The 27,404-nt window shown below is 38.0% G+C and overlaps 1 protein-coding gene and 1 pseudogene across 3 annotated transcripts in view; both read left to right on the forward strand.

Moving 5' to 3' along the window:
* Positions 1–27,404, forward strand: part of OXR1 (oxidation resistance 1) — a 477,474-nt gene that overhangs the window by 91,070 nt on the left and 359,000 nt on the right. The window lies entirely within an intron of this gene.
* LOC114034315 lies at positions 8,640–9,384 on the forward strand (annotated as a pseudogene).

Below are 27,404 nucleotides of genomic sequence, written 5' to 3' on the forward strand. Positions count from 1 at the left end.
GTTAGACAGAGATATCATGGCTTAGTAGAAAGAGTACTAGAATCTCTTCCTTCTGAAATGACCTCATATTTCCTTTTATGTGTGATTGTTTTGTCCCACTATAGAATAGTAAGCTCCTTAAGATCAGGGAATGTCGTGTTTTTATCTCTGTATCTCCAACCAGCAGCAGTGTGGCATAGTGTATAGAGCTGGCCTCTGGGTCTGGAAGACCTGGGTTCAAATCCAGCTTCACACACATTTGAGTTGTGTGACCAGGGTAAGTCATATAGCCTCCCTGAACTGCACCAATGGAGTTAGTCTCCTCATCAGGAGTTCCTTAAACCAATTAAATCACAGGTCCTTGGGTCTGGTTAAAGTATCTTCTCCATCACCTGAAACATGATAGGTACTTAATAAATTCCGATTGAGCGATTTTTCATTTTACTCCTCAGTATACATGTTGTACCTCCCAGGAGAATCTGAGGTCTTTAGAGACAAGTATTATTTCATTTTTGTCTTTGTATCCCCAGTACATGGCATAGTGCCTTGTATATAATAGTCTTTTTTAAAGTTGTATTGATTTTGTTTTAAACATTACAAACACTTGCAGATTATTTTCACTACATGAAGGATCTCTTGTAACAAAATAAAACAAGTAAAATTAATAAAATAGTGCTGGCCTCAACACTTACTAGCTATGTGACCTCAAGCAAGTCACTTAACCCTGTTTGCCTCAGTTTCTTCATCTGTAAAACAAGAAAGAAATGGCACTCTCATGTCTTTCCCAAGAAAACCCCAAATGTAGTCATGAAGAGTGAAAAACAACTCAACAACAACACAGAACAAAACAATGACCTCATTTGAAATTTCATGCTACATTCATTGTCTATTATAAATTCTCTCTATTTTTTAAAATATAAGTTTTAATTAAGAAAAATCTATTTTCTCTCCCTCCCATCTCCCACCCTATTGAGAGAGAGAGAGAGATAGAGAGAGAGAGAGGATGTAACAAATATGCATAGTCAAGCAAAACATTCTTTCATTGTCTATATGTAAAGTACATAATAGATTCTTAATAGTTGTTTGTTGAATTACTGTGAATCTGAAGACCTAATCTTTTTTTTTTTCTGTTACTAACTGGTTCTGTGATTAAGTCATAGTGCTTCACTATGCCCCCTCATTGGGGTAGCTAGGTGGCACAGTGGATAAAGTGCAGGGCCTGGTGTCAGGATGACTCATGTTCCTGAGTTCAAATCTAGCCTCAGACACTTAGTAGCTGTATGACCCTAGGCAAGTCCCTTAACCTTGTTTTCATCAGTATCCTCATCTGTAAAATGAGCTACAGAAGGAAAAGGCAAACCACTTCAGTATCTGTACCAAGAAAACCCCAAATGGGGTTATGAAGAATCAGACACAACTAAAAATGACTGAACAACACCATACTTCATCACTTCTCTCCTGGAATATTGCAATAACCTAATTGATCTTCCCGAGTCAAGTATCTCCTCCCCCACCCCCCCCATCCATTATTCCAATCAACAGCCAAAGCAGTTTTCCTAAAGTATAGGTTTGACCATGATCACTCTATAAACCTTCAATAAAATCTTAATGGGTCCATGGGATCAAATATAAAGTCCTCTTGGTGATTTAAAACTTTTACAACCTGGCTCCCTTCTCCCTTCCCCGGTCTTTTTATACTTTACTTTCCTCCTCATACTCTTTGACAGAGCTACATTGGTCTGCTTATTCTTACACACATACATAATTCTACTTTCAGACTCTGTACCCTTGAGCTGGCTGGACCCTGTGCCTAAAATACTCTTTCTCATTTCTTGCTGGTAGTATTCCCAGCTTCCTTCAAGAATCAGAACTCAAATCCTACCTTCTGTAAGAATCCTTTCTTAGCCTCTCACCCCATTTCCCAAATATCAGTGCCGTCTCCTCTACTCTGGGTTTATCTATACGTCCTTAGTTATTTATATGTCATCTCCTCCATTAAAACATGAGCCCCTTGAGAAGAAGGACTGCTTTCACATTTCTTTGTATAATGCATAATTTTCACATTCCTTAGTATAATGGATGTGTGTTAACTAACTACTCTACCTCTTTGGGCTGCAACCTCCTTATTTGTAACATTAGGGGATTGGCCAAGATGTTCTTTATGGTCACTTCTTACCAGACAATTCTATTATTCTAAAAGTACTGAGATTCTAGCCTGCCTACATTTAATTCCTGTTTTCTAGGAAGTAGAAGTAAGGACCCCATGGAGTTATTTGTACAATTATACAGCCAGGACAAGAAGGTATAATTCTTTAGATGTGATTTATATAAAAGCAGAAAGTACAGAAAAGCAAAACAAAAAAACAAAAAAAAAAAAACACCATAAGTAACCAGAGTAAAAGAGAGAAACTTACTGTTAGCTTCAATCTTCTCTTTAATTTACTTGAGTTGTTGACTTCCATGATGGACAAGTACCAGAGAGGGGAATGAATCCCACCTGATACTATACTTTATATCTAGTTGCCAGACCAAAATTCCACTACATTCTATTTGCATGGTATAGTGGGAGGAGAAGCAGAATAGAATTCCTAGAGAAACAGTATATTGAAGTCAAAATAAATCTGAATTTAATCCCATCTCTGCTACTTACTAGCTCACTAATTTGACTCCCTGGACATCTTGCCTTTCCCAGGATTAGCTCATCACCTGAAATCTCATCATCATGCAGATTGACTCAGCTTTGATACTCAGCACTTACATCTTCACATATGTCTTGCCTCTGATTGAAGGGCTGAACAAGAAACTCCTCTGAAAGCCTTCCCTTTATAGGGGTTTTCTTTAGAGCCCTTTATAGGGGTCAGAACTTAGAGGGTAACATAATTTCTTTCCCTGTGTTTCTGCTTAGTTTCAATGTCACAGATATCAAGGCTGGCATCAGTCCCTTCTCTCCCTCCTTTTTTTTAGGTTCCTTCTGTGTATTTTCTTCTTCTATTAGATCGTAGGGGCAACTAGACAGCTCAGTGAATAGAGCACTAGGCTTAGAGTCAGGAAGACCTGAGTTCAAATCTACCCTCGGACATTTACTAGCTATGTGACCCTGGGCAAGTCACTTAGCCTCTGTTTGGCTTGATCCACGAAGAAGAAAATGGCAAATCACTTCAGTATCTTTGCCAAGAAAATCCCAAGTGGGGTCACCAAGAGTTGGACGTGACTGAAATGACTTAACAATACCAATTGGATTGTAAGCTTCTTGAAGGCAGGGGCTGTCTCTCTGTTTTGTATTTGTATCCCCAGTGCTTAGCACAATGTCTGGCACATAGTAGGCACTGAAGTATTTATTGGCTGTTGATTAGTGTGACATGGGCTCTCTGAACCTCACTTTCTTGAAGATAGTAATATTTATTGTCCCAATCTCACATCAAGAACTATTTCATTTCTGACTTAGTATTCCCAGAGCTTGGTTATTTCCAGTGACTTGCACAGAGTAAGAAACTAAAAAATGCTTGTTATCTAAATCAATCCATCCATCAATAAACATTTATTAAGCAGCTACTATATACCAGGCTCTCTGCTAAGCACTGGGAATATACAAAGAGGCAAATGACAATCCCTGAGCTTACAGTCTAATAGGAGAGACTACATGCAAACAAATATATACAAAGCAAGCTATATGCAGAATAAATAGAAAATAATTAACGGAAGGAAAACACTGGAATTAAGAAGGATTGAGGAAGACTTCCTATTGAAGATGGGATTTTAGTAGGGATTTCAGAGAAGTCCCACGTCACCCTTTAGCTCTAGCATTCCAGGATACTGTGATAGCAAGTTAATTGTCAAGAGTTGTGGTTTTTTTTTTCTTTCATGATTAAATATCCCTAGGAGTACTGAAAAACAAACCCACAAACTAAAATTGGCAACCCTCTGCCATCCAGGAAACAACAACAATAAAAATAAGCCCTGCAGTCACAGGCATCCTCCTCCAGTGTCTTTGTGATTGATATGATGTTATCACAATATATTATGTGATATTTACAACAAGACATCTTTCTAACAGCTAGAATTATAACAACAGTGGACCTATGTTGTTTTAAGGTTTGCCAAGCCTTCCAAAGACTTTAACTCATTTGAATTTCACCATAACACAATGAAATAAGTACTGTGGGTATTATCCCCATTTTGCTGATAAGAAAACTGAGGCTGTGAATGGTTGAGTTGCATGCTTACATGTCAGGAGTTGGATTTTAATCCAGGTCTCTCTTGCCTCCAAGTCCAAGCTCTATTTCTGTTATACCATGTTGCCAATTCTAGCCTAAAAATTAATAATATCATATCCCTTTTATGACATTTTTTTTAGAAACAGATGATATATTTTCATAAATTATGAGATGCTTTCTTTCTTTGGAGTTGTTTTAAAATTCACTTGTTTTCTTTTTAAATTACAGTTAGATATAATGAATGTGAGCTATCTTAATGGATGACTTAGGAAATATACTTGTAATTCCTATGTTTTATGGAAATTTTTTAAAAGTCTCACTTCAAAAGAAACACTTTCAAATTTGAAATAATTTCTTTGACCACAAGTTATGAAGATTAGTAATAAAGAAGATAATTAGATAAAAGCGATTTGCTTTTTGTTTTCATTCTTCAAGTTGTGATGAGGATATAAGTTGGGCATGTGATCAAATAGCAGTAGAGACAATGGTCTGAAGTTGTTTTAAAATGATAGTTAATTAACTTGTGGTTTATTTATCTGGTTCAATTGGTCAGCCATTTACTACTTTTTTTTTAACTACTGTTTTTGTCTGTTTCATGTGAGTTAGTTAATTCTAGGAGAAGTCAAGGCAAAAACTTCAACTGGTTAAAGTGTTTCAAAATATTTGTATGTTAATATTTGTCTAGATTATTTTTTGTTTTCAGTCATGTCCAACTTTTCATGACCGCACTTGAGATTTTCTTAGCAAAGATACTGGAGTGGTTTGCCATTTGTTTTACAGATGAGAAAACAAAGGCAAACAGAGTTAAGTGATTTGCCCAGGGTCTGTGAGACCAGATTTGAACTCAGGTCATCCTGACTCCAGGCCTGGCACTCTATCCACTGAGCCACCTAGCTGTACACTAGATCATTTTATTTGAACTAAATAAATACATAGCATAGAATATTGGTTGGAGAGCTGACCTTGGAATTCAAGAAGACCTTAGTTCAAGTCCTGACTCACACTGGGCAAATCACTTAACCTCTCAGTTTCTCAGGCAACTTTATATAGACTATATATTGATGAGTTGGTGCTGCTTTTACATTAGTGAATGGAGTTTTCTTCTCAGGAGTTCCCTTTACCAAGGAAATCACTCCTCTGTCCAAAAAATACCTGAAACTCATCAGTCAAGAATAACTTAGATCATTTGTGCAAATGTGCCTCTAAAGAATGTGAAGAGATAGATAGGTAAGAAATCAGTACTGAACCTGTGCCCAATTGTCTCGAAGGATCCATTTGGAGGTTTCAGTGGACAGACCTGTCCCAATGCTACTTCTGAGAAAGTCATATCTCAATATCAGTGGTAAATAGACTATCAAGGCTGCGTCAGCCAATGCCAAATGAACCTTTTTTTTTTTTTTGCTTTTTGGTGAGGCAATCGGGGTTAAGTGACTTGCCCAGGGTCACACAGCTAGTAAGTGTCAAGTGTCTGAGGCCAGATTTGACCTCAGGTCCTCCTGACTCCAAGGCTGGAGCTCTATCCATTATGCCACCTAGCTGCCCCAAATGAACCTTTCTTTAAATTGATTTTTAATTGCACTATGAAGAATCAGAGCCCTGATTCCTCATTCCTGAGGTCAGCACAAGATTATTCTACTTTGATTTTGATCTCCAATGATATGAACAAACTCTATAGAGTTCAATATTGACAGAGACAATACCAAAGGGACAAGAAATGACCCATTCTGGATTAATCCTTTGAAAAGTAGTTATCAGATAGTGTTCTACTTAAAGTAAGATGACCTCAGGATATTTCTAGCAATTCTGTGAAAAATGGAACAATAATGGACAGCCATATTTTATTTTTATCTACTTCATCACTTCTAGATTGTGAGCCCTTTGAGGGCTGGAACTGTTTTCTTGTTTTGCTTTTCCTTGGGTCTCCAGTACCTAGCATAGTGCCTGGCAAATAGTAGGTACTTAATTAATTCTGTTTGACTGACAGGGCCCTACTCAGACATTTCAACAGGTAACACAATTCAGGGGTAAGAAAATCAATGTAGCCAAGTTTTGTCATACATTTATTCATCATTCAACAAATTTTAAGGATGTACCATGTACAAAACACTGAAAAGATAAATAAAATATGGTCCCTAAATTTAAGGAGCCTATAATCATGAAATAAGGCATATACATAGATAAATAGAGCATTTAATTGAAACATTTTAATTGTATTGGAGGCATTATAAATTGCTATGAAATAAGATGAGGAATTAAAAATGTTTATAAATTACTGTTCTATAATTTGAATGTATGAATGCTTTTTATTATTAACTTTACAGAATAAGTAGAATAAATCTCTATCTCAAATAAAATATATAATGTTATACATGAAGTATATAATAGATTAAAATATAAACTATTTCATTGAATTATGTGTTTTCTTGGGAAAAGATCTCTGTCAAAGAATCATAAAGAAACCACTTAAAAAATTCTGAGTCACTAATGAGCATTTAAAATGTGGAGAGAATAATGTGAGTCACCAAGATTTATAAGGAGGTTCTCAGCAGAGAATAGAACATAGCTGTTTTTCTTTCATCCTTTGATCACTAGCCTGCTTTCTCTGACAATGACTAAATCCATTCAGTGAATCAGATGATCATTCTGATGTATTACTGTTTCCTGATCATCTTTTCATTAGGGATTTTCTGGATTTGTTCCATTGTCTTCAACGGAAGCAAAGGTACTAATTATTTAATAAGACATTAGGTTATTTAGGCAATAAAAGAAAACTTCAAAAATGGAGGAAATAAATTAATTTTGATCTCCCTAGTAACTTTAGTCTGATTCATACTGGTAAAATAACAAAAATTCAACATTTTTAATAGCTTTAGCCTTCTTGAAAAGGAAAAGGACAGATTGAATTTAGTTTGATATATTACTGCTTTTCTCAAATGCATGATTTTACCTGAATTTTAATTTGCTTTTTTTTTTAATGTGGAACATTCACCTATGATGTAGAGCAGGGCTATGAGTTATGCTGCTGTTTGATTCTCTCTGTCACTAAGCCTGGCAGGATGATAGTCCGAGGCTATTTGGAACTCTTCTAAGCATTCTGCCTCATATTGGCAGTAGACTTGTAAAGAACAAGCCCCAGAAAACCACAATCCAAAACATCCCAAGAAATAAGACTGGTTCTCAACTTTCACCCTTCACAAAGGTTCAAGTTGTTGACAAGCCCATGGATCTGATTTGATCTGACCTTTCGTGAGTGCCCCCCCTTTCTTTTATTGAAAGGCACAAATAATAAGTCTTTCATATCTTTAATAATTTCTCTGATACTCTGTATGTTTAGAGGAGGCTCATGCTGACATATAAAGAGGATATGTCCCTGCTTGACAATCTTGACAGGTATGCCATCAAATCTATAGGCATTACCATTTTAATGGTTTTTATCAGTGTGTAAAACAGTAATTTAGAACTTAGGCTAAATCTAGCTAGGATGGATCTGGTGGGACCTGTCTCTTTTCCCTCTCTCACACACGTTCTCTCCTTTCCTTTTCTTCTCCCTCTCCCTCTCCCTCTCCATCATTGTTACTTTCTGGCCTTGTGGTTTCCCTTCCACCTGTAAAATCTTAAGGTAAGAGGGTCTGTTAGTCAAAGTCAGGCCTCTACCAATCCCAAGGTCAAGAGGAAATTTCCTTGGGTGTTAAAGAAAAGTACTGAGACATTCATCTTAAGTTACATTCACAAAACAACATCAAAATGCATTAGATAGCTACTCAACACAAACTTATTGTACATTTTGAACAAGGGCTATTACCAATCCCTGGTTGGAGCTGACATCTTTCTTTAACGATGGCATAATGTTCCAGTATTCATCATTTTCTCGTACCTCATAGATTCTTGGATTATTTGATTGGAGCATCCCAGAAAGGAATGAAGGAGAGAACATGGCTGGCCTGGGCACTTATCTTAAAATGGAAGCTCCAGAAGAAACTAACCAATTACATGAAAGGGCCTTAGGGGTAGAGTGATCTTTCATAATGAGAACGATGCCTGGTCGTGAAGTCCAGAGAGTCAAAATTGGAGTCCAGAGAGAAATAAGGAAGGATTAAAGATTTAGTTCTAGATTATACCTTCCCTGAAAGGTAATCTTGTTCCTTGCCTTTCCTTTGATAAGTGAGGTAGCTGAGGTCGAGAGAGGATCATAGGATCACTATCTAGTCCAACCTCATTCATTTAATAAGTAAGGAAACTGAGGCTTAGCAAAGTTAATTGACTTGCTCAAGGTCACGCCACTAGTAAGGGTCAGAGGTAGGATTTGAGCCTCGATCTTCCTGAATCCAAGTCTAGCACTTTATTAATGAACTTACCCAAGGTTATACAAAAATAGTAAGTTGATGTGGCCCGGACAGGAGAAGGAAATGGCGGCGGGTGTCGGGCTCCGGACCTCCCGGCACAGAAATGCCCCTTCTCTGCCTGGTCCCTCACCTCTGCCAGCTGTGTCCCCGATGCCCTCCTTCTGCCAGGCCCCTCAGCTCCACTGTCTGCCTGATGGCAAGACATAGTAACTATTATGAGCTTCTGGGGATCCATCCAGATGCCAGCACGAAGGAAGTCAAAGGGGCTTTTTTTTTTGCCAAATCCAAAGAGCTGCACCCTGACCGAGACCCAAAGAACCCTGCTCTCCACAACCAGTTTGTGGAGTTGAATGAAGCCTACCGGGTTTTGAGCAAGGAATCCAGCCGTCGAGACTATGACAGCCGGCTCTACCTTCGAGGCTCCATGCTACCTTCCTATCACACCTTCCAGTCTCCCTACCAGAGCCACCGCCCTGCCTCTGCCTCTGCCTCTGCCTCTGCCTGTACCTCCAGCTCTAGCTCCTGGTCCTCAGCCGATGCTCGGTACCGGGCCCAGTTCCACAGGGTGCGTCCCGAGGACTACGGAGGAACTCGGCAGAGGCAGCATAGGCAGAACTATCGCGTTCTGGGATACCGCCTCCTGCTGATGCTGGGAGGCATGGTGATTGAGGCACTGCATTGCTTTCAGAAAGCTGGAGCAGGTCCACTGAAGCTTTATGGATGAGAAGGACAGAGTTATCATGGCGATCTACAATGAAAGCAGAACCAGGGCCAGGGCGAACAGCTCCAGGCTCCGCCAGGAGAGACTGCAGGAGCCCCAGAGCCCACAGCCGCACCCCGGGAAATGACCTGTGACTCTTCTTCCCTTCCTGGCCCCCAGCCCTGGAGAGGGTGACAGGGGCCCAGTGCCCATCTGGACCCTGGTGCCTGTATGCAATAAAGTCATTGTCAGTGGGGCTCAGATTCCAAATCCAATGTTCTTTGTACCATATTGTGCTTCAGAAGTCTACCCTGAAAATGATGGCACTGTTATGATTGTGCAAGGAGAAAGTGCTAGCTAGACCCTAGTGCCTTTAAATGGGAACTGTTTAGTGTTGTGATACATTGACTCAATGAACCATAGCCATGGAGTTTCTCAAATGACCTCTGTTTTAATTCATCCAAAGGACCAGGTAGAATGTAGGCTTTGGTTAAATACGATCAGAAAAATCTATTGAAAGTAACTTTGGTAAATTTAAGGTAATTCTCAATATGAACCCTAAAAATACAGATACTCTTGCATCCCTACAAAGAGCTAGATTATAAACAAGATCTTCTTTAGGCTCTGTGCCATTGGAGGAAGATTCTGTTCTGACATCTAGTTAAAGTGATGAATATGGTCATTCACTTCTGGCAGAAACATCCTCTGCTTAGGCTTCAGAAACAAATCACCAAGAAAGGCAAAGACAATGAAACTCCAGAACCTTATTCTAATACTTTCCTGAATTCTGAGGCAAGCTAATGCCCTCATAAATCAGTGAATTTGGGGGGAAATTTAGTGAGAAAGCACACTGCCCATATGGCAGATCAAAATGTGTACCTTTGATATTCAGAGCTTCCATTTAGACTTGAAGTTCATTCCCAAGCTTTATTATTTTGAGTCAGTAAATATATTTAAGTGCTTACAATGTGCCAGGCACTATGCTAAGTCCTAGAAATACAAAGAAAAGTAAAAGACAGTTCCTGCCCTCAAGGAGCTCACAGTCTAACGGGGAAGACAACATATTAAAAAAAAGTTTTAAAAAGTGAGTTGGGTACCCAACAGGGCATGTGGCATGATGAAGCTGGGTGGTAAATGAGGAGATGGCTTAGCTGAGCACCCTCCTTACAAGGAGAACCTGGAAGGAGCTCTTCAATGTCCACCTACCACCTTTTCCATTGAGAAGGAGGGAAGAGTCCTAGGCGGCAGGAGTATTGAGGAGGTTTGAGTTTCAGAGTTGATGTCATCTTTCAGGATGAAGAGTTTCTGGAGATCATGGTCCAGAAGAGCAGCCTAGACTTCATGACCTTTTTCCCAGTAAAAAAATTTAATTTCGGGGGCAGCGAGATAGTGCAGTGGACACAGCACCTAGCCCTGAAGTCAGGAGAACCTGAGTTCAAATCCAGCCTCTTGACACTTGACACTTGACCAAACACTTAACACTTACTAGCTGTGTGACCCTAGGCAAGTCACTTAACCCCAATTGCCTAAAAATAAATAAATAAATTTAATTTCCTCAGTTTCTTCATCTGTAAAATCTGGAGATTGCACTCAGTGACCTCTCAGATTCCTTCTTTCTCTTTCTACTTTTTATCCAAGGATAGGCAGCCAGGTGGAACAGTAGATAGAGCACTGAACCTGAAGTCAGGAAGACCTGATGGCAAATCTAACCTCAGACACCAGCTATGTGATCCTGGGCAAAACACTTAATTTCTGGCTGCCTCAGTTTCCTCATCTGTAAATTGGGTTAATAATAGCACTTACTTCCCAGGGTTGTTGTAAGGATCAAATGAGATACTTGTAAAGTACTTAGCACAGTGCCTGGCACATAGTAGGTATTTAATAAATGCTTGTTTCCTTCCCCTTCCCTATGATTCAATAAAATAATAATAATAATAATAGTAATAATAGTAGGACTTACATAGGACTTTAAGGTTTGCAAAGCACATATATTATCTCATTTGAGTCTCACTACAACACTGTGAAGTAGGTATGCTTATTCATTTCCATTTTCCAAATGAGGAAACTGAGACTTATAAGTTTAGTAACTTGCTCAGGGTTACACAACTAGCAAACATTTATTAAGTACCTATGTACAAGATAATATGCAAGGTGCTGGTGACACAAAGATAAAAAATGATACAGTCCCAGCCCTCAAGGAGTTTATTTTCTACTGGATACTCATTTGAACCATACTTTGTATTCTAAAATTTTGTTAGGAAGAATTATTTTAGGAAACATGGTCATGTGTATGGGAATGTGGATTCCCTCCCACAATGCACCATGACATGGTCATTTGTGACTCAGAGTAACATATCTAGGCCACTGTTGAATGTGGCCTTCCAGAGGGAGGCAAGGACAAGAAATCCAGGGAGACAAAGCCAACCTTATTTGGAAAGGGTAGATAATAAAAAGGCCTGTCATGATGCTATGGAGAGGTAATACACATGTTTCTTCTAGTCTTTAATGATCGTGTCATTTGACTTCAGGACCATTGCCCTCTTTCTCCAAATTTAATCAGTCATTCAAGACACATTTACAAAAAACTAGGGGAAAGTCAGAAAGATTCAGTCCAAGTTCTTCTCTATAATATGAGAGATTTGGATTAGGTGATCTCTAAGGTCCCTTCCAGCTATCAATCCTATGACATTTTCTAAGAGATAATCATCTCTCCAACCCAAACCCCTAAATTATAGTAACATGCTTCCCTTTTCCCAGATCTGTTGTTCTGACCAGAGGCTGCCCTTTATAGACATTTTAGTCATTGGGACTACAAGAGATATGGGATGCTGCCATACTGCTGCAACCTGAAATAGATCATTAGGCATACATCAAACATAATGGCTAACCACTTATTAATCACCTAGATATAAATATGCAGGACCAACTTATCTGATAATCACTTCCATAATAAAGTACAGTTCCTCAGAGGTACCATATCAATCTAGTTGGTCCTCCTGATACTTGTGCTTCAGGGACACAATTACAGAACATTAGAGAATTTTTTAAAGGCTAAAAAATAAGTCACACAAACAGAGAGAACAAAAGTCATCCATATCACAATCCATTGCTATCTCTAGCATATTGCTTTAGTGTTTCTTTTTGGCTCGTGAAATTTGAGATTGTATAGTCTGACTACCTTATCTTACGGATATGGAAACTGAGCGGATATGAAACTTACGGATATGGAACTGTCTTTTACTTTTCTTTGTATTTCTAGGACTTAGCATAGTGCCTGGCACATTATGTCACACCTTAAAGTCCTATGTAAGTCCTACTATTATTACTATTATTATTATTATTATTTTATTGAATCATAGGGAAGGGGAAGGAAACAAGCATTTATTAAATACCTACTATGTGCCAGGCACTGTGCTAAGTACTTTTCAAGTATCTCATTTGATCCTTACAACAACCCTGGGAAGTAATTGCTATTATTAACCCAATTTACAGATGAGGAAACTGAGGCAGCCAGAAATTAATATGGAACCTGGAGAACATTAATGATTTGCCCATGATCACACATCTACTAAGTAGCACGATGAGGTATCAAAATCAGGTCTCCTGATTCACCCATCTATTGCTTTTCTCCATGGGCCTATTATCCCCTTTACTATCAACCCAGCTAACATATAATGATTTATCCGCCAAGATTAGCTCTATGTGAGTATGTGAATCTTCCCAAAAGGAATGGTACAATAATGTCATGATGTCCTTACTCTTTATGTCTGAATGAGGATGGTTATGTTTGTTCCTTTTCATTTTCACAGAGCTGTTTTATGAATTTAAAAGTAACTTCATATTTTCTGTTATCACTATCATGAAGAGTTTTACAAGATATAAAAGAGACACTAGAAAGCCCTGCAGTAGGCCAAACAATGGACTGGGATCTGGGAGGCCTGTGTTCTCATCCCTCCTGTCTAACTCTAAGCAATTTATCTTTTAGCCTTTCAAAAATTCTCTGTGTGCAGAGATGGAGGAAGAGAGCCTGAGTCATTGTTGGGTCAGAGGCAGGGCTAAAATGAGATAATCTTTAAAAAGTACACTGCAAACTCTAAATCACTATAGAAATGGAACTATTATTATCATTATGTCATTATTATTCTCCTAGTGGTAGTTGAGAGCACTTTCCTAAAGGCCCCAACAACTAGAATCTTGCACAATGAGAGAATGAGTCCCCTTGTAAGAGAAGTGCTTGAAGGGAAGGTTGCATGTGATTCTGAAATAAAAGTTTTCATCTATAAAATGAAAATGAATTCCTAGTCACTCAGCTTTGATATTTGGAGACCCATGCCATGTTCTTCTTGGTCTTTTGGGGTAAAGGAAAGGGTTTTAGGAAGAAGGAGGACACATAATCCCTTCCGAGAAATGAAGTAGGCATACAGGTAATATGGAAGAAAGTCCTAGGAATCTTTTCAGTCACGGACTTTGAATGCCTTGATGGGAAGGGCTGGCCCAAGAGTACAGGCCCTGTCCAAAGTTATTATGGCCTTTATGTAGATACACCTGTGGAGAGATATGAAAATGGGTAGATCAAGAGAAGGCCTGGCCCTTGTCCAGATGCCCAGTACTCTTGTGCTGTGTTATAGCTACTGAAGATGGACTCTCCAGTGTTATAGCAAGCAATCATTGTGAGGCTTAAAGCAAATGAAATGGACTGGGGTGGGGTGGACTAAGTGTAGCTGAGCACTGGCTATCTCATTCTGTGCATTCTTCAGTTTAGCAGCACTACTTAAACTGTGGGTTGTGACCCCATATGGGGTCATGAAAAATTTGTCAACGGTAAAAGGTTTCTGAGCATGCAATGACCAAAAATTAATTACAAATCAAAAGCTAATGAATCTAAAGTGTTTCTGGCAGTGCTTGCCCATATTGCATCATGCAACTTCACTGCAGCCTTGGTTCTGAACTCAAAACACGGGCACTTTGCACTGCACATGCCCTCAGGCCATGCAACACCCACCAAGCTGCCTAACCATGAAAAGGGGTTGCAAGTGGAAAAAGTTTAAGAACCCCTGATACAGAGGATTATAAATATGGGTGTAAAAAGTGTCCTAGACTAGCCCTGCAAATGATAGCTATAGGAGTAGCCAGTACCATAGATTTAGATCTGGACATGATTTTAGGGATCATTTTGTGTAGAGGTTCTTAACCTTTTGGGGGTCATAGATCTCTGGCAATCTAGTAAAGCCTATGAACCCCTGCTCAAAATATTTTTTTAAATAAAATACATAGTATTATAAAGGAAAGCAATTATATTGAAATCAAAATGTAATTTTTTCCTATGTAACTGCTTTTGGGTCCATGGACCCCAGGTTAGGATCCCTTGATCTAAGGCAATTAGTGAAATGATAACTTACCCAAGGCAGTACATTTTATGACTGATCAAGCCAGGGAAAATCTAGCTTCTTTGAAAGGCTTCTGATGAATGTGTTCTTTTGGTACATTTCCAAGGACCTGGCTCTTATAAGGTCCAGACTCCAAATCCAGCACAGTGACTTCAAGACAGGAGATATACTAGAAATATATGTTTTATTTTGGGCTCAGATTTATTCACAATGGATAAGATGAGGTGCTTTTTCTCTTAAGCTCTTGTGAAAACCTCTGTAAGCTTTCCTCCCATTGTTGAGAAGCAAACTATGATTGTTTTCCTCTAAATATTAGATTTAGAAAAAAGGAAAAAGAAAAAAATTGAATCTTAACTGCAGTTTTAACATTTTGTAGTTAAAGCATATCATTATAAACACTTAACGCCCTACAAAAGAGTCTATTTATAATCTAGTTGTTTCTTTAAAAGCCAGTAATGGGGGAGGGGAAAAGAAGACAACAATACAAAAAAATTCAAGAAATACTGCCAAATCTTTTATAAAGAATTCAGTTATTTTATAAAAAAAAGTATAACCTGAATAAATGAAATCCATGATGATTCATAAACATTACATTAGTGACTAGTTCTCATCTTTTTGTCTTCCTAGATCTATACAAGCTTTTAAGCAATACCTCATATTATAATGTAGCGCACATGTATTGTTCCTCTCTCTGACTCCTTTTGTACTTATAATTAATGACATTAAGATTTGATAGTTTGTTGGTCTCTTATTGTTTCGTGTCCATACTAGCAGGTAAAGTCTTTGCTCAAAGGCATCATGTCCTTCAATTGTATTGTCCTCCATACCACCTTAAATGGTGGCTGGCATTCAATAAACATTGACTGAATGATTAAAGGAACAAAATTAACCACTTTTAGCTTTGCTTTCATTCTTTCTTTTCACTGCTAATAAGCAAAAGGGTCACATTCAGAGGAAGGGAAGGGAAGGAAGCAGAAGGCCTAGATAATCAAACAACTCAGTAATCAGTCCCTCAATAATCAAAAGTTCATCCTACTTTTAAACATCAAAACTAATTAACTTCAATGCTAATTGCTACTAATTTAATTAGTTGTATTAACATTCAGTATTAAGATTATAATGAATCTTTTTTAAAAATTTCACTGAAATAAACTCAGAGATAAATTGAGTCAATTAGCTTACTGTATTTGATTCTGGGCTTCTTGTCTCTGCCACTGTGCACTAAACTCTATGTTCCATGGTGGCCTGAGAGCTGTTGATTGTCCCTAAACACCTAATTTACTCCCAGGGATTGACTGGGATCCAGGAAGAACTCCAACAGAGAAATAATATATTGTACTTCTGTCTGCAAAGAAATGAATGCTTCAACAGCTAGAAGTATTTATATTTTTCCCTGGACAAGTTACATAGATATTTGTAAGATATGAGTCGTATTACAGAATCCCTCACATTTAGAGCAAATAAATGTTCCATATGGTCCAATTCATTCTTTGAATAAGAATCTTCCCTATACATTCTTGACAAGTTATTATCTTGTTTTCCTTGAAAGACTTCTGGTAAGAGAGGTGACCACTACCTCCTAGCCAACCCGTTTCCCTTTTGGAAAGCCATAATTGTTACAATTTTCCCTTATGTGGGCCTAAATTTACCTCTTTGTAGCTTTCTCCCATTACTCCTAGGGTTCTCCCCACTAGGACCTAGTGGAACAAATATAATCCCTTTTGCACTAGACAGTCCTTTCAAATACTTGAAGTCAGCTATCCTGGCCCCTCCCCAAGTCTTCACACTTAATCTAAACATCTCCAGTTCCTTAAACAGATCTTCACAGAGCATGGACTCTGGGCTCTTTAACATCCTGCTTGCTTTCCTCTGGAACTTCTCCAGCTTTTCAATATTCTTCCTAAAATGTAATGCCCAGAAATGAATCTGGTAGCATAGATAATTTTTTTTCCCAAAATCTACCAATGTAAATGCACAATTCTCTTCTCAAACACATGCACAGGTTTTGTCAAGATCCCAACCCCAGAACATAAAGGTTACCTTTTTTTGTGGTCTTGATCAGGCTCAGACAGATGAAGAGAGTAGGATCAAAACACTACCTCCTTGCATCGTCCTGGTGGATCTGATGGCAGCTCCTTTTACTGTCTACTCCTTGACCTTCTTCTATCCTCCCTTGGGAAAAGGAGCTCTCAACTTGGGGCTCACAGGTTACCAAAGGGTCCATGAATAGATTTCTAGGGATCAGTAACTTTGTGTTTTTGATATTTTGATAACTATTTCAGAATAATTGGCTTCCTTTTTAGTCCTGCGTATACTGTTTTATTGTATGTATTTAAAAACATTATTCTGAGAAGCGGTCCATAGGCTTCACCAGATTGACATAAAACAAAAAACAGTTAAAAACCCCTGCTTTAGGAGTTGGGACTGACATCACACACACACACACACACACACACAGAGTCTCCTGGAGCTCCCCCTCTGAAGCCCCTCCCCTCTTGGTCTCTCTTGGTTGTGGTTCAGTATCCCTATTGTTTATCTGTCTCCCTGACGCTGTCTCTGAGCTTTGGCGACCATAGACATCACTCACTGAGTGCAACCAGCCACTTGAGGAATGGTACCCTTCATTTGTAGTCCATTTTAGTCAGAAAACCACTTATGGTCATTTCCATCCCATTGAGTGCTTGAAGATTGTGAAGTCAATAATCCGAAATGGCTGATGGGCCAGCATTTCCTTTTGCAAGGAGGACCTTGGATGTGAAAAGGAGTGGGAGAGAGAAGAAGGAAGAGTCAAGTGTTTATAAAAGCATAATAAATAATGTATGGTAAATAAACCTGTTTATTCTATTCCTGTTAGGTCATCCTAAGAGACAGGTACTTCTATGATAGCTGTATTAGGCAGAAGCTCTTAGGGGAGCTGACAGCTCTTCTAAAGTCATTTTAATGAAATGCAGTCACAACCACTTTACTTAGACAAGATTACTTTTAACTGATTAGTTCTCAAAGGGGCAGCGAAGCCTCCATGAATGTTAGAACTCAAAGCGATTAAATTAGACTTACTAAAGAAACCAGACTGATTCATGTAAGAGGCCCTAATGGATCGATTCCTTTAATGACATTCTTAGCCTTGCCTAGGACATTCTACAAACCAAAGATTGAAAATAAGAAACATGTCTGTATGTTTCCTCCTTGAAGGGCTCAATTAGCCCCATTGTATGGGTATTTCTCCAGACAGTTAATAATAATAGCTAGCGTTTGCATTGCACTTTAGACTATGTTTATTTTATATTTTACTGGGGTTTGATAGTTAACTGGGGTTTGGCCACTGCACATGTTACAGCTTCTTGGAGCCACAGGTGAGAGTCAGTGAAGGTGGACACCAAAGGTGGATTAGCAACCCTGAAAACAGCTCAGCGAGCCCTCATACCAGAGGTGCTAGTCCTCCCTGAACACCCTATTCTTTGTGTATCTATCTGTCTAATGTCCTCTGGGTGTTTGTAAATCCCTTGAGGCAGGTGTAGTAAGCATGGTGGGAATCTAGGGCTGCTTTTGTATGTCCCTCATCAGGCAGCATAATAATATATATGTATATATAGAATATAATTATATAATATATTTATATTATTTAGCACTTATTTGCAAAGTGCTTGGCAAATAATTCTTCATTTTATCTTTACAACAACCCTAGGAAATAGGTCCTATTATTATCCTGATTTTACAGATGAGGAAACTGAGGCAAGCATAGGTGAAGTGACTTACCCAAGGTCACACAGCTAGTAGTAGTAGTAGTGATGGTAGTAGTAGAAGTAGTAATAACAGTACCTATCATTTATATAGCTCTTACTATATGCCAGACACTGTGCAAAAATAATGTAATTGTTATCTCGTTTGACCCTCACAACCACCCTGGGAGGTAGTGCTATTGTTATCTCCATTTTACGGATGAGGAAACTAAGGCAGGCATAGGTAAAATGACTTGCCCAAGGTTATACTGCTAGTAATGACAATAACAATAACAATAATAATAATAATAATAATAATAATAATGAACATTTATATAGTGCTTAACTATCTGCCAGGCACTACAGTCAGCCTTTTCTCTTTATAATTATTATCTCACTTGATCCTTACAACAACAGTGGGAGGTAGGTGCTATTATTATCCCCATTTTACAGATGAGAAAACTGAGGCAGGTATAACTAAAGTGACTTGCCCAAGGTCCAATAGCTTTTGTGTCCAAGGCTTGAATTTGTCCTCAAATCCAGCTCTATCCACTAAGACACTATTATGCTTTGTGTTGTTCTTGTTTTTCATTTTCAAAGAGGACCAATGACATCACCAGGTAATGTCTTGACTTTCGTCTGAGTTGGATTTTAGTGAGGCAGAGTTGCACAAAGTCATTGGCCTCACTCTGTCTTCCAGAGTCATCAAAATCTAGTAGCAAGACAAAAATCAGGAAGACTGGAGTTGGCCCAGGATGCAGTGGATGACCTAGGTGTCTTCGATGCCTGACCAAGCTCTAAGAATTTCACAGATCCTGCTTCAGTTGCCTTCATGGACTTTGGAACAAATTATTCTTATCTGCCCATTCCATCGAGGAAAGTCTTCTCATGCTTGGGGTAGACATCACCCTAACTCCTCTGTGGGTTTGAGGCCTGTTGGTTACTCTCAACATGGTGTGTAGCCCATGTGCTAAGAGGGTTTACTGGGGTGTGAGCACTGAACATGTTTCAGCTTCTTGGAGTCACAAGTTAAGTTGGGTGAAGGTGGACACCAAAGGTGAATGAGCAGGCCTGAAAGGGCTCAGCAAGGCCTCACACCTGAGAGGCTAGTCCTCCCTGACTTTTGTATCTATCTGTCTAATATCCTCTGGATGTTTGTAAATTCCTTGAGGCAGATGGAGGGAGGAGGTGGAAATCTAGGGTTGCTTTTGTATGTCTCTCATCAGGCAGCATAATAAGCATTTATTAAAACCTTGTTTGGAAGTATCTGTAGAGGTTTGACTTTTGTGTGTGTGTTCCACAATGCATGACTGAAGAGAGCTGTCATTTTTAAAGCACTTCAGAGTTTTCGAAATGCTTTACATACATGATCTCATTTAAGCCTTACAAGGAATAGATGGAAGGAACCTTGGGAAACATTTAGTCTCCCCTCCCCTAAACCCCCATTTTACAAAGGGGTTGACGGAGGCCACAGGAGATTAGAGCAGCTAGGTGGCACAGTGGATAGAGGACTTGGAATAAGAAAGACTCACGTTCATGAGTTCGAATCTGACCTCAGACACACACTAACTGTCTGACCCTGGGCTAGTCATTTAACCCTGTTTGCCTCAGTTTCCTCATCTATAAAATGAGCTGGAGAAGGAAATGGCAAACCACTCCGGTATCTTTGCCAAGAAAACCCCAAACGAGGTCATGAGATGTCAGACATGCCTGAACAACAACAAAAGGGAGCTTAAGTGAGGTCTTACAAGTAATGAGTGACAAAGGAAGAATTCAAACTTGACTCCAAAGATAGTGCTTTTCTCACTGTATCTAGACTTTCACTATAGATATGATACCCATTTTACAGAAGAAGAAAGCAAGACTCAGATTAACTGACTAGCTGGGGTGGGAGTGGGAGGCAGGAGGGGAATGAGGAAGGAGAAGAGTGAAGAGAGAGAAAGGGAGGTGGCAAAATCATAGCATCCACCCAGTTTATAAGTATCAGAAAAAAGTTTCAAAGACAGGCTTCTTCTGTCTCTCTAACCTTGTCCTCCATCCTTTCCATTATGCCATATGCTCTCAAATAACCTGCAGGTGTGTGTTGGGGGTGAGGTTGGGGAATTGGGGTGGATAGAACATGTATAGAGAGATTTTTAATAGAAGGTAAATTGTGATGTAAACAAAGGAGATCCAGACAAGATGTTACAAGAAAACTTGGGAGGAACAGAACACTTTTAGCTGCACATCATTGCTTTCACTAGTATAAGGAGGGCATTGGACAGGACAGTTATAAAGATCTACGTTTTTAAAATGGTGGCATGGGCCCAGCACACTTAATCATTGAAGTCATAATTGTGGAGACAGAAGGTGACCTTAGTGGTTTATTTTAGGGGCATAGGGCAAAAATTAGGCAGAAGCAATTAAAACTGCATAGGTTTGCTAAGTAATAAACAGTTGCTATGTGCAAGAGTATTCCCAAGGAGATCTCTCCATCTGTAAATCAGTCTGGCAGTTACTGGAAGACTGGCTTTGGGCACTTTTTTCAAGTGAGAGGACAAAGGCCTTGATAATTATTTAAAGCTTTCATTAGTATTCTACGTATGAATGCTAACTTAGATTTTGTAGAAACAGAATAAACTAATTTAGAAGGATTCTAATATAAAGGAAAAGTGGCCTCAATTATTAATATAGCTATGTACAAATGTGTCTATATTTATGTATTTTCTAGCAAGCAATATCAATTCACTTATATTCCCTGAGGAACAATTGCACTTGCAATTACAAAATTCCAAACAGCAAATATATACTTGTACTCCTTATGAAAAAGACCATAGCAACCAAAAACCACCATTATAAGATGAAGCTATGCAGCCATAGTAAAGCATAATTATTTTGATTCATAGGTGAGTAGTACTAGTTGAAAACCAAAAGCCAGCATTGTCTGTAATGGAGATAGACTAGGAGTCTTTCCAGTAAGATCAGTAAGAGTGCTCGTTATCATCATTGCTATTCAATGTAGCGTTAGATATTCTAGGTATAGGAATAAGACAACACAAAGAAAGTGAGGAAATATGTATAGGCCAAAAAAAAAAGAAAATTGTTACTTTTTACAAATGATATGATGATTTTCTAGAGATCGCTAAAGAATCAACTAAAAAACTAATTGAAACAATAAACAATTTAAGCAGATTTGCAGGGTATAAAATGAACCCACGTAAATCAAACAGCATTTCTGTATATTACCAACAAATCCCAGTAGGAGGAGATAGAAAGATAAATTACATGTAAAATATCTATAGAAGGTATAAAATACTTGGGAATCTACCTACCAAGAAATACACAGGAACTATGTAAATACAACTGTGAAACACTCTTTACACAAGTACAGATCTAAATAATTGGAGAAATATTTATTGTGCATGTATAGGTTAAACCAATATAATGAAAAATGACAACATTACCTCAGTTAATTTACTTATTCAATAACATAAAAATCAAACTACCAAAGGTTTACTTTATAGAGCTAGAAAAACTAACAAAATTCATATTTATAGAACTAGAAAAAATAATAAAATTCAAATAATAACAAAATATCAAGAATCTTAAAGGAATTCATGCAAAAAAAATGGGAAGGGGCTTAGCAGTTTGAGATCTGAAACTATATTACAAAGTTCTAATCATCAAAACAATTTGGTACTAGTTATCAGGTTTATCAGTGGGTATATATACAGATTGGGTATACAATATACTGAAGCAAAGTCGCACAATAACCTAGTATTTGATAAACTCCAAGATCCCAACTACTGGTGCAAGAACTCACTATTCCACAAAACCTGTTGGGAAGCCTGGAAGGCAGTCAGGTAGAAACAAGGTATAGACTGACTTCTCATATTCCATGCAAGATAAACTCCAGTATATGACTTAGACATAAAAGGTGGCATCATAAACCAATTAGAGGAACAAGGAGGAAATTACCTTTCAAATCTGTGGATAGGGGAAGAGTTTATCACCAAACAAGAGACAGTATCACAGAAGGTAAAATGGACAATACTGATTACATAAAATTTAAAAAAACATTCTGTACAAATAAAACCAATGTAGCTAAAATTAGACAAGAAGCAGGTAAATGGGAAAAATATATATAGCAAGTTTCTCTGAGGGGATGACCATCAATTGAGTAATGGTCAAACAAGTTATGATATGTGAATATGATGAAATACTATTGCACGGTAAGAAATTATTATGGGAGTGGTTTCTGAGAAAGCTGCGAACACTTCTGTGAACTGATGCAGAGTGAAATGAGCAAAACCAGGAGAACAATTTATACAATAGGAACAATATCATAAAGACAAATAATTTTGAAAAATTTTGAAACTCTGATCAACACAATGACTAACCACAATTCTGGAGAACTCATGAAATATAATACCCACCTCCTAATAGAGATGTGATGGACTCAGAGTACAGATTCAAACATATTAATTATGTTTTGGACATGGGCAATGCAGTAGTTTTTTTTTTTTTCTTTACTATACATGTTTGTAACTGATTTTTTTTTCTTATTTTCTCAATGTGAGGAGTTGAGGAAATGGGAAAGGAGAGAAGCCTTTTGTACATATGATACAATTGATTACCAAAAAAGAAAGTTCTAATCTGTTCAACATCATACCTAACTGAAATCTTATATAAAGTTTTTTGTTGTGTTTTATTTTGCTGCAACAATAAATGTTAAAAATGAATAGGCATAAGAACAGGAGCTGTGATTTCACTTGTATCAGGAACTCTCGTTGTTTAGGAAATTCTATTTACTGATGTAGGTTGGCACCTTTTATAGTTGATAGTTGTAAGAATCACCTAGAACAGGGGTGGGGAACCTGTGGCCTCAAGGCCACATGTGGCTTTCTAAGTCCTCAAGTGAGTTCCTTTGACTGAATCCAAACTTCACAGAACAAATCCCCTTAATAAAAGGATTTGTTCTGTGACACTTGGACTCAGTCAAAAGGCTGCACCCAAGGACCTAGAAGGCCACATGTGACTTCCAGGCCTTAGGTTCCCCACCTCTGGCCTGGAGCACTGAGTTTGACAAATGACTTACCCAGAGTCGCACAGGAAATATGTGTCAGCAGTGGAACCTAAATCCAGTTTTTTTCTGGCTCTGATCCTGGAGTTGTATCTACTATGCCACACCACCTCTGACAGTTATTTCTTTTGCCTGATAATCTAATTTCTTTAAAACCATGCTATTTGTCAGTGACCCATTACTAGCTGCTGACATTTCATTCATTCAGGCCCTTAGACTCTTGATAGAAAATTGTCCTGTAGCTTTAAATTTCTAAGTTAGTTGTGGGAGTAATTTGCAGTCTCATCTCTTTGAGGGCTATAAAAAAGATAGAGAACAATTTTGAAGCAGGAATATTAGAAGGGAATTAGTTAAAGAATCAAGCTGGTTCCCAAGTTTGCAGGATTTGGTTGATAGTAAGCAAAAATCAGAAACAGACTTACAGAAGATTGTCTAAGTGACTGGCTGATTCTGGAAGTGGGGAGACAGGTCAAAATGTGGTGGCTGAAACATGTAATGAATAAGGAAATAAAGGAAGACCCAGAGCAAAGGATGTCATTAAAGAAATGTATGATGAAAAAAGGAGATAAGCTGATCTTGTATTGAAAGTGAGGATATCCAATGTGCTGCTATCCTGGTATTTCCCAAATATCAAGAGAAGCTGAGAAAAACCCCACTACATTGAATTGACACCTTGCTGTGAATTTAGAATTTGGTCAGACATTGAAGGTGCAAAGGTCATACACTGCATGCCAGGACATCATCAGTCTTCCTTACTTTTGTCCTTCTACTGGATTTTGATGACTCTGAGAGAGTGAGGCTGATGACTTTGTACAACTCTGCCTCACTTAATTCCAATTCATGCACAAGTGAAGACATCACCCTGTGATGCCATTGTTTCTCTTTGAAAATGAAGGATGGATGTGAAAATATGTTTAATAGGAATGTACATGTAGAGCCAATATCAGATTGCACGCCATCTTGGGGAGGGAGGCAGGAAAAGAGGGGGGGAATTTAAAACTCAAAAGCTTATGGAAGTGATTGTTGAAAACAAAAAATAAATTAATAAAAAAAATTTTAAGCTTAAAAAATAGAAAAAAAATAAGAAAATGAAGGACGAACAACAGCAACAATATACTTGCTTATTCTCAGTGGGGAGATTCTCTGTAACCTGTTACATGGATCTCTGGATCCACCAAGAAACCAATTCACAGTCATTGGCAAAGACCTCAGATTTTACTTACGGGTATATTTTAGGGTGACATTGATTTAATCCTGTATGTCAAACTTGGAAAAATGGGAGAAGAATCGTTGCATTGAAAAAGTCTGTGCTAAATATGAACCTGAGATTTAAATATATACTTGGGGAAGGCTTCAATTGCTACTAATGTCCTCATATTATCTCTCTTTTCTTCCCAAAACAATTCAAAAGACCCTCAATCATTCCCACCAACTTGTATTCTGATCAGCTAAAGCTCTTTTCTGTTGTTTTTGAAAATTAAGAAAAAAATTGGTGGGATAACCATAACTACTTTATGACATTGCCATTTCCAAAGCAGTTATTGATAATGGTATAGTTAACTTTTCATTTAGTTTTACATTGACTCAATACCCATTGGTTTCAGAGAGTGTAATAAGTGTAGTAGAGTACAGATAGAGACAATCAAACTGCTTTTATGGAATTTATAATGTAGTTTCTAAAGTAATGCTGTGCATGCAGAATGAGAATGAGAACTATTTAAGAGCTCTGACTGAGAGATGATGAGGTTAAATAGCAAAGGGTATAGTAATACTGTCTGTGTGTGTGTGTGTGTGTGTGTGTGTGTGTGTGTGTGTGTGTTTTAACTTCTGCTTTCTTTCGGTCCTGATGATTAGAATTTGGGAGCTACTCTACTTAGAGTCACTTTTAAAAAAATTTGTTTTTCCCAATTACATGTAAAAATAATTTTTAATATTCATTTTTAAAAATTTTGAGTTCCAAATTCTCTCCATCCCTCCCTCCCCTCTACCTCACCTCACTGAGACAATAAGAAATTTGATATAAGGTACACATGTGCAATCATGCAAGGAGTATTTCCATATTAGTCATGTTATGAAAGAAAACAGATCAGACAAAAAAAAAACATGAAAAAAATAAAGTGCAAAATAGATTGTTGCATTGCTGAGAAGAGCTAAGTCTATCAAAGCTGGTCATCACACAATGTTACTGTTACTGCATACAGTGTTCTCCTGGTTCTACTCACTTCACTCAGCATCAATTCATGTAAGTCTTTCCAGGTTTTTCTGAAGTCTGCCTATTCATCCTTTTTTTTTTTTTTTTGGTGAGGCAATCAGGGTTAAGTGACTTGCCTAGGGTCACACAGCTAGTAAGTGTGATGTGTCTGAGGCCAGATTTGAATTCAGGTCCTCCTGACTCCAGGGCTGGTATTCTATTTGCTACACCACCTAGTTGCCCCTGCTCACCATTTCTTATGGAAAAATAGTATTCCATTGTATTCATATACCACAACTTGTTCAGCCATTCCCCAATTGATGGGCATCCCCTCAATTTCCAGTGCCACCACAAAAAGAGCTGTTATAAATGTTTTTGTACATGTAGGTTCTTTTCCCTTTTTTTGTGATCTTTTTGGGATATAGACTTGGTATTAGTATTAGTGGATTAAAAGGCATGCACAGTTTTATGGCCTTTGGACATAGTTCCAAATTGCTCTCTGGAATGTTTGGATCATTTCACAACTCCACCAACAATGCATTAGTGTTCCAATTTTCCCACATCTTCTCCAACATTTATCATTTTCCTGTTTTGTCATGTTAGCTGATTTGATAGATATGATGTAGTACCTCAGAGTTGTTTTGATTTGCATTTCTTTAATCAATAGTGATTTAGAGCATTTTTTCATATAGTCATATGACTATAGGTAGCTTTAATTTCTTCATCTGAAAACTGCCTAGTCATTTATCAATTTATTAACCATTTATCAATTGTGGAATGACATATTCTTACAAATTTGACTCAGTTCACAAGAGATACATGTTATTCTTCTTATCTCCCACAGTTCCTTGAATGCAATAGGTTCGTATTAAGAATTTGCCAAATAAATGAATGTCATGTGATTGTGTTTTAAGAAATCTTTTTCAGTGCAGCTAGGTGGCACAGTGTATAGAGCACTGGCCCTGGTTTCAGAGGACCTGAGTTCAAACCCGGCCTCAGACACATAACACTTACTAGCTGTGTGACCCTGGGCAAGTTACTTAACCCCAATGCCTAGCCAAAAAAAAAAATTTCTTTTTCTTGCAAAAATAATGGGTGTGGGCAGGCAGGTCTCTTGAGTTGGGCCTTGAGGAAAAGTAAAGATTTCAATAGCTGGAAATTATTATTTTGTTTGGACACATTTACCCATTTTTAACTAAAAATAATAAATATTATTGGGTTAAATGGAAGAATAGAAGATGGAAAAATTAAATTGGATCTTCATCTTAGGAATGTCTTTTATAGAATTTCGACCCTGGTAAAAAGACACTTCATCTCCCTGTCAGTCCTTCATGCCTGGAATTCTCTCCCTCCTAAGTTAGCCCTACTTCTTGCCATCCTTGGCTTCCTTCAAGTCCCAACTGAAAGCTCATATTCTGTTAGAAGCCTTTCTTGATTCCCAGTTTCTTCCCTTACTTTATTATTTCTAAATTTTCTTGTCTGTATATAGTTGTTGGCATGTTGTCTCCATTATTAGACCGGGAACACTGTGAGAGCAGGGATGTCTTTGGCTTTCTTTGTGTCCCCAGAGCTTAGTACAGTGCCTGACAAAGCAGGTGCTTAATAAATGGTTACTGTCTAACCATTTGATATTTTCATGAATAATAATAGAATCTGGCATTTATTTAAATATCTTTAAAGTCTGCACAGTGGTTTGCATACATTGTTTTATTTTCGCCTTGCCACAACTCTGTGACAGGAATTGCTATTATCCCTATCTTACAGATGAGGAAACTGAAGTTTAGAGAGGTTAAGTAAATCATCCAAGGT

The sequence above is a fragment of the Vombatus ursinus genome, unplaced genomic scaffold (genome assembly GCF_900497805.2).
Source record: "Vombatus ursinus unplaced genomic scaffold, bare-nosed wombat genome assembly UNPS02008961.1, whole genome shotgun sequence".
NCBI lineage: Eukaryota > Metazoa > Chordata > Mammalia > Diprotodontia > Vombatidae > Vombatus > Vombatus ursinus.